At 41.7% G+C, this 12623-nt stretch overlaps 1 protein-coding gene across 6 annotated transcripts in view; it reads right to left on the bottom strand.

The window, feature by feature from the left end:
* The window catches only part of INPP4A (inositol polyphosphate-4-phosphatase type I A), a 110584-nt gene extending 103029 nt beyond the window's left edge, over window positions 1-7555 (bottom strand). For 4 of the 6 annotated variants that reach the window (XM_050975612.1, XM_030235133.2, XM_030235130.2 and 1 more), the window contains exon 1: window positions 7442-7555. The gene's annotated coding sequence lies outside the window, so the exon portion shown is untranslated. The remainder of the gene's footprint in view (window positions 1-7441) is intronic. The other 2 variants (XM_030235134.2, XM_030235131.2) reach the window with 1 other exon arrangement.
* Between the last annotated feature and the right edge of the window lie 5068 nt (window positions 7556-12623).

Here is a 12623-nt window from a genome sequence, read left to right on the forward strand (position 1 = left end):
CATTACACTGCCATGCCACTGAACAACAGCTGGGATACACAGGCTCCTCAGAAGTGAATGAACAGTTTGTAAAGCACTTTCTAATTGTTCAGCACAAGAGGAGCAATCAGAAGGTGGGACCAGCAGCATCTGTGCCTGTAACTACGCCTGCTCAGTGCCACTTCTTAAAAGACCATTCTTTTCACTTGCTGACATTTTTCCAAAGTGTGTGCCCAGAAATTTTTCATGCTGAGTGTTTGTCTCAGACTGTTCTTTAAAGAACAATCATCAGTTTCAGCTCAAACAGTTCAGTTGCTACCATGAGTAAGGTCTAAAGAAAAAACATTTTGCATAATATGAAAAGAAAGCAAAAACAACCAACTGTAAGTCTTTCCTTTCTATTGTAATCCTTTAAAAAGTCACAGTAAACACAGATCTGGTAGAGGTTAATTCACAACTAAAATCTCCAAAGATGCAAAAAGAATGAGCACTCTTGATTTCCACAGGTACCATAGCTGCACATGCACTGCCTTACAGGCACCCCAAGAGGTTCAGAAGACAGTTTCTTATAATAATCATTCAATATTTGGCTAAATATTGAACTTGGCCAACAGAACCTGTATTTCTACAACAAGCCTTCAGGGATAAGAAATTCAAAAACACAGGTAAAAATGGCCAAACCAAAGGAGTAGAAAAAGTAACTGAAGAGCAATACTGGCAAGTTATCAGAAGACCAGGACTGATGTTTGGAGCCAGAAATAAAGTCAGACACAACTTGGCTGAGAGGAATATTTGCAGTAAAGAGTTGAGAAATTGCCAAAAATGGGCAGACCAAAGAGATGGGACAAGTAGCATAAGGAGAATAACCCAAGGGAGCAGTCTAAACTAGTGCAAGGAGGCTGGGAACCATCTCTGAAAATGGAAGAGATACTGGACACAGATTTCAAGGGAGAACCAGCCAGCTTCTGCAGAAAGAATAAAGTACCAACTAGACTGGGTGTCCAACTCAAGACACCCATGATTCAACACTGGAAGTATACAGACTCTTACATAATATATGCAGTAATAGATGGGAGGGCTTAGATATTCTATGAAACTGAAACAAGATCTTAAATCAGGCAGACAAAATCTGAGAAATATTCTACTGACCAATGACAAAAAGAAAATTTTCAGACTTGCCTTGCACCACAGAAACTCTGAGGAATGGTAGAGTTGTGTCACAGGCCTCTGGAAGGATGCAGCTCTCAATTAAAAAAACAATTTTGTCCTCCTTTTCCTTTAATCTCCTGCTTTGATGGCTGTACAACTTCCAATTTCTGCAACAAATAAAGCTCTTACACTCACTGATAGTCACAGTGAGTTCATCCCCATGAGAACAGTTCATCCCCAGATTAGACCCCCTCCAGTGCACTAAACACAACAAGAGAAAAGTAAATCATCTAACTAAAGATTTAGCCTAATTGGAATCCACAAGGCTAAACTCTGGCTACATAGATTGCTCTTTTAAGACAGCTCTTTTGACAGCAGTTTGGGTCATTTGCAGTTTACAATGCTGTATTCATGCCTCTAAACTGTCAGGTTTATATGGAGCAGCATTGCTTTCCATTTGGCAGGGAAGCAGTTCCAAACACTTCTCCCAGTCTCAGAAATAATGATGGGTGGTCCACCCACACTTTGGGATTAGAAGTGATGATCACTGCAAAACCTCAAGGACCATGTTATTAGAAATATGTGAGTGGAAAACAAAGCAAGTTCATGAGTCTACAGGGAGTTGTCACAGACCAAAATCTGTCCAGCTTCTATCTGTGACACCATCTTTTAAACATACATGTATATATAAAAATATATATAAGGCTTTTCTACTGAAATTATCATCTACTGGTATCATATTCATTGTTGCTGTAACTGTCTGTGTGATACCGTACAATTTTGAACTTTAAAAAGTGACCCATAAAACCTGTAAGCCATGAGATAATTCTCTTGTGCAGATAATGTCCATTCTCAAAAATGGAAATGCTGAGAAATGCTCTACAGACTTCTGGACTTGGACAGGAAGACTTATGCCAGATTTTACATTTTATGTGTAGCATCTTCTACAAGACAACATGCGAGAATCTTTTAAAAAAGAAATTATGCAATGTACAAGTAAGTTTTAATATTTACAGAAGTGTTATCAGAATTAACAGTGCACTAGCACTTAGCACTTTGTGGTAAAAAATATAACAGAAAAATGGCACTAGAAGCTTGGCAAGTAGCTCTGGTGACTGAACATATTACCACACTGCTGTTCAAGTTTACAGTCTCCCAAGCAAAGTCAATGGACCAGATCTAGTGAACACTCTTCAGAAATGTCAAGCCAACAGTTTAAATTAAGCCGCTGAACTTTGCACTAAAGTTGCTGAAGCGTAGGGACACATTTCTTTCCACCTGCCCTGCTGTGGGAAGCAGTAGTTTCCAGCCGAATGAATGTAAAAAGTAGCTACATGATTGAAAGAATTGTTACTGGCAAGACAAAACGTAGGTGGGTAAGGGGGAAAAGTAAAAAAAAAATTAAATCTTTAGACATTTTTAGAGATCAATAGCTACTCTATTCAGCACAACACAAACGTCACCCCCACTCCCCAGGTTGGTTTTTGAAAGAGCACTGTGAAAAATTAAGAGGCTGAACAAACTATGAAAAATTATTCTCTTAACACTGGTCATCACAGAGAAAATGTAGAAAAAGAGGTGGAAAAAGAACAGAAGAGACTCCAAATAGGCTAAGTATTTTTAAAATACCTGATACAAAGCCTTTTCATTCTGAAGTCTTATTTTAACTCTTAAAGACTGGACAATCATTTAAAAATTCTTCTTAAGTTTGAATCCAAGCTTCAGACTGCCAACACAAACAGGAATTATAGAAAGCAAACACTGACAGGAATTATAGAAAGATCCAGTGCCTAACCTTAGCAGTAAACCCAGCACTGCATTTCAACACAATAGATTTAACAACAGAGAATGAGTGGAAGAACAAACTCTCATCAAATCTCTGTGTCTCCACTCCTAGCTGCAATTTCTGCCTTAGAGACTTGTTCTACTCACGGCAAGGAGAAAATCCAGGTTATTAGAAATTCTTTCTAATCACATTTCATTTTGCTGGAAGGAAGTTAGAGAAAACTCAGTGAAACAACAGAGTAGAGCCAGGAAAAACAGTTTTTCAAGCACAGAATTAATCTGGACTTAGGCCTTGCATAAAGGGTGGGAACTGAGCACGTGCAGAGGCATTCACAGGAACTGGTTATAGTTGCAGGATTCTGCAGTTTGCTACATTGCAGTAAGGGCACCTAACTATAAACTTCCCCAAGGAATTGAAGTGTGCTGTTTCCAAAGATTTGCAACATCTGTACATACATGCTTCCTATAATTAGTCATACTGTGGGAAGAATAATTATTCTTCTAAAATTTTAGATGCACGGTAACTAACACATATTATTTTGTTAAGGAAGATAAAAATACCTGTGATTGTGAGAGCTGATGGCCCCAACAGCTCTAAAACCTCTTACCTAGCAATGGGAGTTAGCAGCACACAAACCTTGTAGCAGGCCTCTGTCTGCAGGTTCTCACTCAGAATGACACAGCCCCACTTGCTTCCCATATGCTCAGACTCAGGATGCATTTGGCCAGGGAAGCCCAGCCCCTGCTGTTGCATCCCCCCCAAGCACACCCCAGCTAGACCTACAGGTTTGGGATACTTCAGATTTTTTTCAGAAATTACAGCTCCAAAATGCTCCATTGGAAAATGCTACAAAACCTCGATGAGAAACATGAAGGAACATGACGAATTTTTCCTATCACTATCTGTCCTCCTTCCTGTACTGTCCTATCCTCTACACTCACTTCCCTTCACAGCCCTCCTCTATATCCCCACTCCTTTTCTCCTATGCTATTCCCTTTCACTTCACTTGGTTACCTTCTTCACAACAGAGGTAATCTGCTCTGTCTGCAGCAAACTGGAAGAACACAGCTGTATTTAGTGAGAAACAACTCACACTCAACAGGCTTCTCTGTCAGCACACCACAGCAGCAGATGCACAAACAAGATGCAGGCATTTGTGAGATATACAAGAACATTGAAGGGCACAAGTGGGCCAGGTCTAAATGTAACAGCTCAAGAATGTCAATGTTTTTTTGAAAATATCCTGCTGGTTTCATACAAGGTCTTAGCAGTATATCACTGCTGTACATAATGAGTACTTTTGGTGAATACTGATGCACATTTACAAACCTCTGTTGCACAGAAATCCTTGGTCACATTCTATGAGCTGGAGAGAAAGTCTCTCTCACCTAAGGTCAAGATCTCAACTTGCCTGGAAATTCAGGAAAAAACTACGTTACTTTCTCATATATCATCAAGATGGTTTTAGCAAAGTTAGGATGTACCTTGCTACTTCAATTTCCCAGTTCACTATTTATTGCATATTTGGTAAAATCATCATAAATTCAAGAATTTCACACTCAGTAGAAGTCCAGAAACAGCCCTCTAGCTGAGTGAATATACTTTTCTGAAAGCCTCAAATGCTGTTTTCAGGAAGTGCTAACATATTTCTGTAGTACTGGCACCTGCCTTTCCTCTGTGAGAGACCAAAGTAGCTGGATTGATGTGCTGACAGAAGCACAATGTCCAGCTGTGTTGGCTCAGGCAATGTCATTACTTTATGGTACAGGGAAAAGCAAGCAGTAATTGCCAGGAAAGCCTGGAGTGTTTGCCTTATCTCCTGGATACCTCCCTTACCGTGTACAACACAAACCACAAAGACTATGACCCTACCACTCCCCTGTGCAGTCAAGACACACGCCCTCCTCTCGGTCGTGTCCTGAATTTACAACATTCCTGTCATTTTCTGCACTTCAATTGATTTGCTCTTCATTGTCACCCTGCTTTGTCTTGACTGTGGCATGGTTTTGCCTCACATGCCACCAGCCTGTGGTGACACTTCCCACAGCAAGCAAAGCACTGCAGAGAACAGAGCATGGGAAGCAAAGGAAGGAAGGCAGCGGTGGCAGGAGGTGCCTGTGAAAAAGAAAAGGGAAATCCCTCCTTCCATCTGAGAGCCAGAAGAATCAACTTCATCTGTAGGAAAGAGCTTATTGTATTAGATAAAGCAGCAATAGGTGCAATTTAAATACTTTTGAGGCTATGTCTATCTGACTGAGAGATGTGCAGACAGAAGCTTTCTTCTTCCAAGGTCAACAACATTTTCAAACAATGTTTCTGCAAAGGATGTCTGTTTGAGATTTAGGTAGATAATCCAACAATGGAGAGGAAATTCAGTTTATCAGACAAGAAACAGGAAGGGAAGTGGCAAGCAGAAGCAAAGAACGTGTAAGACAGAGTTCTGAGCTGTGCTGCCTATATTATTTGATCTCTCATCTCTCTTCAAATACAACAGGTAGAGGTTTCAAACTTCATCCCCAAGCATGGCAATTGCTCTTCATATCCAGTCAAGAAACAGATTTTTTTCCAACAGAGATATCTGCAAAGGGGGTCCTAAAGTGTTATATTCTAACAGTGCAACTTACACAGTTTTAATTGGGCAATTAAAATTTGCTGTACCAGAGCACAGCCCAGAAGCCTGAATTAAATCTTAACAAGGAAACAAGAACCGAAAGGGGATCCCTGGCCTTCTCATTTTCCTTCCTAATTCTAGTAAAATAATACAGAGACTAAGGAACCAGAACATGTAGGAAACAAAGAAGTCATTTCTCCTAGCAGTCAGTTCACAGGGAGAACCTCCATTTAATACAGCATCTGTACAATCAGACTGGACTTGTACAGGTCTAAGAGATGATTAATGACATCCAACCCTCAATATATCTGAGATCTTAAGACTAAAAATTCTGCTACCTGAGAAGGGGTACAGCCTTCAGTCTCAACTGACAGCAAATTAGACAGATGTAAAATATGCAAGTTTCTGCAGAGGTGTCATCACTGTCTTCAGTAAGGGAGCCCAACACCCTCTGAAGATCACATGGTTCTTTTGCCACACTTTGGCAGGGTTCTTTGTTTCTCCATGGCTCCCTGCAAGCTACCACCCACTACACATTAAGTTAAAATTAGTTCATTAAAAATAAATTAAATCAGAAGCAAAGTTGTCATGTATCTAGCAAAATACATGCAGCCTGGATACAGATACTTGAAAACAGCCTTGAAATCATTATTTGCTATCAACTTAGTACTGCAGCAGGGAACAGTGAGTAAAAGAGGTCACATCCACCTCAAAGTTTCAAAGTGCCAGAACTTCTAAATTTAAGAACACTAAATGTCAAGTTCCTGCCAAAAATACATATGCACCCCCCCCCGCCATTTGCTCCCACCTAACATTTGCATAAGAGAGTCAGAGATACTTGTGAAAAAATTGGCAAGATATTGCATTCTTTAAGTTCCTAGAAGCAAGGCGGTCCACTGAATTAAGATCTTCAGAAGCAGGAAGAAAAACTTAATAAGCTTTTAATTAAGAGCTTTTGTGAAAAGCGTTAGCAATCAGCTGTTCTGCAGTGGGAAACTGCACAGTAATCTTGTTTTCAGCACAACAGGGTTTTCTAGAGTTTGAGGGCAGACAAAGACAAAGATGAGTCTTTGCCTCTGTTGCTTAAGAAGTAACCCAGCAAGACCCTCCCAGCTGGGTCTCTACAGCTAGCCTAGACAAGCTCAACAGCAGAGGCTTCTGCAGAAGGATGATACCGGCCTGCGGATGGAGAGCTTCTGTCAACACCGTGCTGGACCACGCAGGCAAAATCCCCTCTAGCGTCTCTGCAGTGCAAACTGGGCTCTGCTCAGCATATATTGACTTTACTCATGGTGTGGGGGGAATGTATGCCACTGGGCTAAAGCTTCAAGTTCATTCTTAGCGCTGCTCCGCCAAACCCACCATAAGACGGATGATGGTGCATTAGTACTGCAAAGGCATTTCTACCATATTTCACAACCATATTCCAGCCCAATAAACAGGCAAAAATCTGAAATATGCACCAAACTAAACACACAACCTGCTTCCTTTTAAGGCTTCTCAAAATGGGAAAGGAATCGTGAACCCTGGCCTGTAACAAATTAGGGGAGGTTAAACATCATCATCCCTGTGACCGCTGTCTCGCTCCCGCGTCCCCCCCGGAGGCGGCTGTTTACGCGCTGCACCTTCCACGCACGCTGTTTGCGCGCACCGCCGCAGCCCGGCACGGCTCGGGACGAGCCACGGCTCGGGCCGAGCGCGCACGGCCAGAGCCGGCAGCGCTGCCGGTGACAACGCCGGCCGCCGAACCGGGCGGGCAGGGCCTCCCCTCCCCAAGATGGGGGCTCGGCCGTGCGCGCCCGGCGCGGAGCCGCCTCCCGCCGCAGCCGCACCACCCCGCCGCGCTCGGCGCCCGCCCCGCGCCTTCTCCCGCTGCCCCCCGCCCCGCGGCCGCCCGGCCGGCACCCACCGCTCACCTCCACAGCCGCGGCTAGCCGGGCACCGCCCCGCGGCAGCAGCCGGCCCCGCGCCCCCAGCGGCTCCGGCGCCCGCCCGCTCTGACGGCGCCGGGAGCGGCGGCCCCGCCCCGGCCCTGGCCCGGCCCCCTGCGGCCTCAGCCGGGCCGGCATCGCCCGCCCGTCCGTCCGCCCGCCAGTGCTGGAGCGCTTCGCGCTGCCCCCGCCCGAGCCAGGGTGTCATCTCCGGCTCCAGAGGATCCAAAAATATAGAGACTAGGATTCTCTTGTATCTTCATCTGCAGTTCAGCATTGGAGGCAGAAGAAATTCTTCCTAATGTCCAAACTAAATTTCCCCATGCCCAGCTTATCACTACGTCCTTTCGTCCTGTCGCTAGTTGCCTGAGGGTAGAGGCGGACCCCCACCCAGCTACAGCCTCTTTTCAGGTGGCTGTAGAGAGACCTAAGGTCACTCCTGAGTCCCCGTTTCTCCAGGCTAAACAGCCTCAGCTGCTCCTCATAGGACTTGTGCTCCGGACCCTTCATCAGCTGCACTGCCCTTCTCTGGATGTGCTCCAGCACCTCATTGCTTTTCTCAAATTGAGGGGCCCAAAACTGGACACAGCACTCAAGGTGTGACCTCACCTGTGTGGAGTACAAGGGAAGAATTACTTCCCTAGTCTTGTTGCTCACACTGATACATTTGAGCATGTTTCCTCCATCCATCCATCCATGATTTTCCACACTTGAAGTTGTTTGATAGCTGTCTCACTCACAGGCACATGTTGAAATTGCTGTGTAGCTGGAAGCTGGGCTCCATTTCTTAACCAATTTCTGTACCCCGCTGCTATCAGTGAGAGATTTATCGTGCTCAGGCAATGTTAAGAGTCATTTGAAAGAATGTAAGAAGAGGTCAAAGTCCAGCTTTGGCTCATTCTGTTATTTTTACATGGTGCACAAAAGCCAAGGAGAACACTGGTTACTAACAAGTTACCTTGTGGGAACTCCCAGGAGGGAGGTGAGGGGAAAAGACTCTGAAGTGGGGAATCAGTGAGACACAGACACACTTGTCTGGATGCCTCCAGCCAACTGGGCATGACCTGCAGAGGACTGCTGCCAAGAACCAGCTGAGTCAGTCCCAACACTGCTCTAGTGTAAGAATTTCAATTTGCCTGTTGCAGTTCCCTCATGCTGGAAGCTGCCAGCTGAAGTCCCCAGTATAATCTGAACTGGGATGGAGAAGCCAGGACAGGCAGACTGAATTTTTCATTTTCCTTTCTGCATGTCATTGGTGAAATTCCATGAAGGACTCCCTGCTTCAAAATCACACAGAATTTATATCTGCCCATCATTTAGCATAAAGCTAATGAACTCTGCCACATTTTTTAACAAAGAGACACAAAATAAGAGTTCTTCTGCATACCATACAAACTGAAAGCCATCCTCACATAAAAATATTAAATATAATTGGTGAGAACAAGCTGGAAAGCAAGTAGATCTTGTCACTAGCACCTTTCAAATTAAATAAAGATCCTGACAGAAAAAAAACCCCCAGAGTTTATTTACATACAGCTGATGATATTATTAATCATCATCAACCAAAGTACTACCTTTGGAAACAGCATACTTGGACAGCTTCCCACCAAGGACTCTGCAAGAACAATGTTTACTATTGATAGTATTGATATTCATTTAGTATTTGATTTAATTCATTTGATACTATTGATATTCATTTAGTATTAGGGAATAGTAACAGCACTAAAACCCAAGGCACCAGAAGGGCCTTATGTTGCACCAGTGTTAGAGGATGTGGAGAATCACTGTGTTATGATGAACAAAAGAACTGGGCCATCACACAGAAGTTCTGCAACAGCTGATAAAGCATGCTGTTCAAAACTTCTATTATTCTTCAGTGGCCACATCTCAGGTTAATCATTTTGCAAAAGAACAAAAAGCTACACCCTGGGAAAACAAGCCATACACTGGGAAAATATCAGAGTGAAAACACTACTGACTCTGAAAAAGGCGTCAGGGTCATAAGGGACAGGGAACTGAATACAAGATTTCAACTTAACATGGTGTGTAAAGTGACAAAATGTGACACTCACCTTGGAAGCACAATCAATGGTGTAAAAAGAAAGCAGGGATTTTACCTGTACAGAGATCAATGAAAAAATCAGTAATAGAGGTTTTCCTCCTTCCTAAAAGAAGATTGCAAATCTTCTCCCCTCCCCTGTGATGAGACTAAGGCAGGCAGGTATAACACAAGTGACAAGCTTGGAAGTCAATCCATGCATTTCATTGCATCTTTTTCTTTTTCATTTTTTAACTTTCAAATGCATTCCTGCAGGAAAACATAAGACACTGCTAACCTCTTTGGAGAGCCATCCTCTCTTCTTCTCCCAGAAGTGAACACTGAAGTCAAATTCTAATCACAACACAGACATGCTCTTTCTACAGATGGATTACTGGCTATTGAAATATTCTATCAAGAGAAAACATAATCAGATTTTATGCCATTTTCAAGAGCTGATGCCTTTCTCTGGCATAAAAAGCTTCACAGAAAGTCAGACTGGATGAAAGGTGTCAAACTCTTACCTTAACTACTAATATAAAGCAGCAAGGGACCTGAATGCCCAGTCTCAGCTGATAAAGAGCTTTATGGAGTTTTTGGTCATAAATTGAGCAATACAAATTTTTACATATCCAATAATCAATCCCCTCAATGCACTATTTACTCTCATCTTCCTCAGCATGCCAACAATCCAATGACCTGTAACAGATTTCTTCCCACTCAGAATCCCAGAAAACATCCTGCTATGACCCTCAGTGAGGTATGGTTGCCACAGAAACAAAACCTTGAGAAAACAGCTAATAAATATAAGACCTTTGTGACCTCAAAAAGACTTCAAAACTTTCCCCACAAAAAAAGCCTCAAAATTTCCTGTCACAAATTGACTAGGAAAAGTTCATATTCCTCTTTCTTGGAGTGGTAATGAAAGACAACACATACAATTTTACAGTAGCACAATTTATCATTAGAACTTATGAATTATGACCCAATTTCTGCTTTGCTTTTTTTCCGTGGCTCCTTTAAAAGCAATAGTAGCAATATTGCAGATTTTTAAAATCTTGTTCTAGGTCACAGAGATTTACTTCTATCATTTCCTCTGTTACTAAGAAATCTTGAGGGAAATTATTCCGTTCCATTTCACTACAGCCCATTAGTACCTCCAGGCCAGCCAAAAAAGAATATTGCATATGAAAGCCTCCATCAGGATACACCAACCTCAGCTTGACATAAAAATGTATTTCCAATGTTCAGCTATTAAAATACATTATTACTTGAAATATATCACCTTCTACTGACCTGACTAAGCAACTGTTAAAATGCTAACCTTTTTGCTTCTTTCACTTTCAGTGTTCAAGAACATTATAAATGAACCTTCAGTAAATCCTGAAAATAAAGCATAGTCCACTTCAAGAAGCTGCTCTCTATGTTTACAGAATTTTGTTCCTACAGACTGTCAACCAAGTAATTGTGAAGTGTGCAACTTACAGGAATAACCAGTTAATGATTTTCTGAAGATATCTGCAATAAAACCATGCCAGAGACAGAAAAATGAGAAAGGATCTTAAAGCTTCTGGTTATTATTCTGTCAGCTACAACTTACGACTGGAATTAAGCTGTTGTGCTCTTCAGCTTTAGACAAGACACATATTTACAATAAATACACATATTCAAAATGACCAAATATCAAGGCAGTGTAAAATTCATTATGTTAACAAAGCTGCTACAGTTCTGTATTTGTAAACTTTCTAACCACAGGCTTGAACAACAGATATTGCTTACCACCTACATTCTGTGGCTGCATTTTTAGATGATGACTTCATTTAACGCTGCTCTTATAAGCAGAAGGTGCCAATCTAGTTTGTTCCAGGCTTTCATTGAAAACATATAATTTTAAATGTTTTCTTTGAAAAAAAGCATCTCATCCAACCTGCTACTCTCCAGAAACTTGAAGAAGTAAAGAGACTGGACAACCAATTTCTTGTGCCACTCACTGAAGCCCTTTATAATACAAATGCACCCTGTCTGTGTGCAGAAAATATTTCAAAAGTGAGGGCTTTATAAAGATACTTTGTCTTTCCTTCTGAGAGGCACATCTTAAATATTAGATGTGTGATACTTTTTAAACACTAATCCCTTTTCTCTCGCTTTTCAAGGTAGGTAGGCGTGGGCCTTTGTTAAACAGAATCATTTGCTTATCACTCTGTGCTGACTTGAAAGAACAGTTAACAGCCCAAAGAATTTTCACAGTAAACGACCACAGCCTATTTTTTATGATCATAAACATGTGAGCAGCTCTGCAATACGTGTTTACAGCTCTGTAAATAGAACCGTGTTTGCAGGACTTGACCACAGAGAGAACATTTTAATTGCTGAAACAGAATGTTGTAACACAGACAGGTCCTAACACTGACAGAACCACAGCCTGCAACGTCAGTCTCAACAGCATCTAGCACCCTCTGACTCTCCATCATGGAAAACAAATGAGAGGAACAAGAGCAGCAGTGAGGGTCTTTGCAAACTCTCTTCTTTACTTATTCAACACAAACTGGCAGCACTGCTAATATTCAGGATTCTGAAACTAGTATTAGCCTTTTGGCACCGTGCCAACAATTGGTCCTCAAAAACTCAATTTCACAGATCCCATCTTGCAAAATCTACCGAAGAATAGAAACATGCATCTTTTTTTTTAGTAAAAGTCCATAATGTAGCACAAGGCACATGATAAAAACATCAATACATTTAAATAAAAACATTTTGTGCATTAGGGAAAAAGCTGTAATCAAATGCATAGGACTTAAGGCATTAATGAAATTAATTATTTTTCTCAAAGGAGCATCAATACCCCTCAAGTAGGACAGTACTCAAAGTCCCAAGACAATTATATAATTACTTATCTTTAGACAGAGTATTATGTTACACAATATTGGAATTGAATAAGTCTCTTGAGCAAATCAGTATTTTGATTCCTGACAGTATTTTCATACTGTCCTAGGTAGTTTAGTGAACCATTAGGAAGTTTTGACACTAACATTCTACCGGATCAAATAATACATGTGTTCTATTAATTATTAAATCCATAAATATCCAATAGATTTAACAATCAATCAATCAATGGATCAATCTGATTAC

The sequence above is a fragment of the Serinus canaria genome, chromosome 1 (genome assembly GCF_022539315.1).
Source record: "Serinus canaria isolate serCan28SL12 chromosome 1, serCan2020, whole genome shotgun sequence".
Classification (NCBI taxonomy): Eukaryota; Metazoa; Chordata; class Aves; order Passeriformes; family Fringillidae; genus Serinus; species Serinus canaria.